Below are 4,478 nucleotides of genomic sequence, written 5' to 3'. Positions count from 1 at the left end.
AGGGACATTAAAATCTCCCATAATGATCCATCGTCCAGAATAATCTTTACTTTTAAAATTAGAAACAAAATTTCAGACCTTTTTCCTTAGATGCTTTGTGTTTGGAGCATAAATATTCACAATATACCAATCTTTCTTTTGGTTATCATAAGGTGTTTACTAGCAATCAAAATTGTTCCAGAGAAACAGTTCTTCTTCCATAACATCAGAGTTCCCCCTGATGCCCCTTCTGAATTGCTAGCATTTATTGAATAGTTTTTAAAAGCTTTAATCTATTCTGCTTTCTCTTTATTCATCATAGTCTCTTGAAGTAGGGGAAAATCAGGCTTTTGTTCTCTAACAAAATTCCTAACAATGTCCAGTTTATGAGTACTATTCAACCCACTAATATTCCAAGTTATGATCTTCATATCCAATTTTTAGGAGTAAAATCCAGAATAGTTGCCTGCCTACCATCAGCAATATTTTGCATACTTTCTAACTCTCTAGTTTTCTTAGTAGATCTTCTTCCAGGTTTGTTTGAGGAACCAACATCTGGTTTCACCTTAGTGTGCTATTCTATTCTTTTCCCACTTTTTTCTGGATTAGAAACAAGAGGTTTCGCCTTGATATGCTGATCTATTTTGCTGCTTCTAGTCTCTACCCCATTAGTATTGTTCTTTTTTTCAGCCCTTTTCCTTTGGTTTGGGTTATGAATTGAGCCATTTTCTTTCACATCATCCAGGGAAGGAGGCTCCACCATAGAAAGGTCATTTTCTACTTGGGTTTGCACTTGAATCTCCCTGGATTGAGAAAAAAGAGGATCTCCTTCCTCAGGTAAATTTCCAATATTAGCCAAGATTTCACCATCCTCAAGCACAATTTTGTCATCAATATATCTCCATTGTTCTTCTATCCTTTGATAAATAACGATTTGTTTTGATAAATCTGCCTAATTTTCCAATTCTTGTTCAGGTAAACTGGTTTCAGACTGTAAACCAGGACCTTCTTTCTCAGAGTTGGCTTCTTCAAAAGTGAGCTCTTTATCTGCCTCAGCTAGTGGAACTTGAAAATTTTCATTACTCTTTTGTTCTTGGCATTGGCCTTCTTTGGGTTTCCATACTTTCTTATGCTGAACCTTGTCCTTTTTCCCTTCCAAACCACTGCTAGCCTGATTTTTACTTTTGGAGGGACAATTTTTAACCAAATGCCCTTGCTTCTTACAAGCATAGTAGGAATTAGGTAGATCTTCAAAAAGGATTTCTTGAGTTCTTTTACCCAACTTGGAAATCAGATCCACCTTTGCTGGGAGGTGATTCAGGTCTGCCACCTTAACAAAAAGTCTAGCACATTGAAGTTTGGATCTAGAAGCCATAGCATTATCCATAGCCACAAGTTCTCCAAAAGAACTAGCGATACCTTTAAAGATGTCTTCATGCCATAATTCTAAAGGGAGTGCAGGAAGTTTGGTTTAAATGGGAGTGGTTAAGAAAAAAGAGTCTGGAAGATCCATGTTGGGTTCCCATTTTTTAATGGTGAGAGAACTTCTACCAAAAGACCACGACCCTCCATAAAGAACTCTATCCATGTCTTCTTTATAATTGAAGATAAATGAAAAGAAGCCATTCAACATGAGAGCAATGTCTACCTCTCCTCTAATAACCCATTTCCTTTTCACCATCTTTCTAAGAGATTCAAGATCTGGTCTAGCACCTAAAAATTTTCCCACTAAAGTGAAATCCATGGAAGACATGGAAAAATCAACTAAAGGGTCTGGAATAAAAACTTGAAACTCACCTTTCTCCCAACAGGTCTTAGCAGTCACCAGCGGGAAGAGAGACTTTCCAGTTGGTTTCTTGCCAAACAGGGATGACCAAGTTTTTTGTTCTGAGACCCCTTGCTTCTGCCCTTCAGAGGACTTTTCCTTGAAAGAAACAACATTTTCTTTCTCCTTCTCGAGATCCTATCTCGACACATGAAAAGAAGATAGGGAATCCAAAGGTGGGACACAGACCCCACACAATGGTTCAGAATCGCCCAAAGACTTTCCATTGTCCACATCAACCAAAGATTTTGACCTCACAAACTTCTCAACATCCTCTGTTGTTCCCCCAGGGTTTGTACCTCCAACCAGATTATCCCTGACCAGTTTCCCGCCTGCATGCGAACCAACTAATTCAAATTTCGAAAGAGCACCCATTTTTTGGTTTTTTCTTAAATGTTTATGGAAGTTCAATTTCAATTTTATTTCCTTCATTGAGTGATATATGTTCGTTATTTAGAATATGTAACTCAAATGTTTATCTTAGCTCGTCTTTGTTCCTTACTATTTAGAAATACAAGAAACCCTACAATTCAAATCAGGCGCCCCTTGAACAAATATCCATTCTTAAATTAATCTATCTAACCTCTCAATATTAATGTTAGATGAAGTAAATATACATGACATACAATGTCTATAATCTTCTTTTAACGTTAACATACAACAAGTTGGTACTAGCCTCATGTATTTTCAATCTAGGCAAATGTGGTTGTCACTAAGGTTCAAAAGCTTCAATATCAATTTAATAAACGATATGATCATTAAATTTTGAGTTGGAGGGAAAGTTTAAATTGAATAAGATTTTAGGAATCCCAAATATCCATTCGAAAGGTATCTACAATTATTTTAAATTCTCTATTTTGGAATTTATCCACACCTTTATTTCAAAATTGACGATAACTTTGTTAATCTAACGAGTTAATCAAAATTAAAGCTCTGCCTTCCAATGATAACAAATTCAATACCAACCTCATAGCAAAACTAAATTCTAGCATAATTTGACACTTTCTTACATGCATTAAAGAAAACAATATTATTCCACCTATGATCTGTAATTAATAAACAATTTCATTCTGTTTCACATTCTATTTTTTATTTATATAATTATTTTACTTTATTATTAGTTGTTTCTTCAAACATAATCACACCATATGCAAACTAAGAATCTTCTTCAAATCTTGGTACAAATATTGTCTTAAAACCATTATGAACTCATTCAATACAATTATGTCACTTCATGACTCACATGCCTCATTAATTGTTCACTTTGTCCTAACCACATTCTTATTTAATCAGATTTTACTCTAAAAAAACATAACACATAGGCAGGAACTACAACGCTTGTGTCACTTTTTTTTTTTGGGTTGACAATAGATAGGCCTTAGAAGTAATAAAAGAACCCTACATTAATGATGCACTCCTTCAAAAATGAAAATTAATAGAAAGAAAAATTCATTTCGTTTACCTTAATCTTTGGTTAAGGGAAATTAAAGAGAAATTTATGAGATATTTATGGTTGGCGGAAGAAAGATTGATTTTATCAAAAACGTGAGTAGAAAATTGACCAAAGAAAAGTCGAAGGGTGGAATGCACAGGAAGTTCAGTAAACATAGACATGTTTGGAAAATAGGTTGGAGAAGAACTTTGTCGCATTTATTAATTACTTGACATCCATCCTGATCCAATGATGGGGAAGGTGGATAACTACATACACCAACTACCAATAAATATTAAAAAGAACACCAAAAAAAAAGAGAGAGAGAGAAAGAAATGGTCGATATAAAATCAATCATAATAGCATTAAAAAACAACTTCAAATGTGCAAACGTACCATGCATAGATCAAGACAAAAAATTACGGAGTCGAATATATTTGAAGGAAAAAAAAACATTACCACTGGAGAGTAAGCAAATATTTTTTTTGATGGAGGTCATCCACAAAGATGTTTTAGGTACCCAATACCACTACTGCATAATAATAGGTTTTACTACATTTGTTTAAGACAAAATTCATCTTTTGTCTTTAACCTTTCTTTTGCTTTTTATTTTTTAAAATTTTTTCAAATTATATATTTACTTTGTTGATATACGACAAAATGTAAAAGTCATAAAATAATTAAGCGAGAAACGAAATTTGTTCGATTGTGATATTGCTATCAGGATTTAACTGTGTGATTTTTGAGTCAAACTCATTGACCCATGTTTCATGAGTAGTGATTCAACATGAATCCATCTCTCATGAGAATAAATGGAACACTTAGCACTCATTGGATCTAGGTGATGCTCACAGGGGTGAAGCACCAGGACTTCCCGGGAGGTCACCCATGATGCTCAATGAGTTTGACCCATGTCACTACTCTTGGGATGGGTGACATCCCGGGAAGTCCCGGTGCTTCACCCCTGTGAGCATCACCTAGATCCATTGAGTGCTAAGTGTTCCATTTATTCTCATGAGAGATGGATTCATGTTGAATCACTACTCATGAAACATGGGTCAATGAGTTTGACTCAAAAATCACACAGGTAAATCCTGATAGCAATATCACAATTTGACTTGCTGTGGAAATTATCACCTACTTATCAATTAGAAATTTGTTCAATTAATAAAAAATTAAAAAATGGAAGATATTTTGTTAACAGCCGCTGGGTTATATTCGATGGAAGAGCATGGAAATGGC

The sequence above is a fragment of the Cupressus sempervirens genome, chromosome 11, assembly GCF_028749045.1.
Source record: "Cupressus sempervirens isolate cs-2001-9-10 chromosome 11, ASM2874904v1, whole genome shotgun sequence".
NCBI lineage: Eukaryota > Viridiplantae > Streptophyta > Pinopsida > Cupressales > Cupressaceae > Cupressus > Cupressus sempervirens.
The sequence above is the reverse complement of the archived record's forward strand: the minus strand, read 5'-3'. Positions refer to the sequence as shown.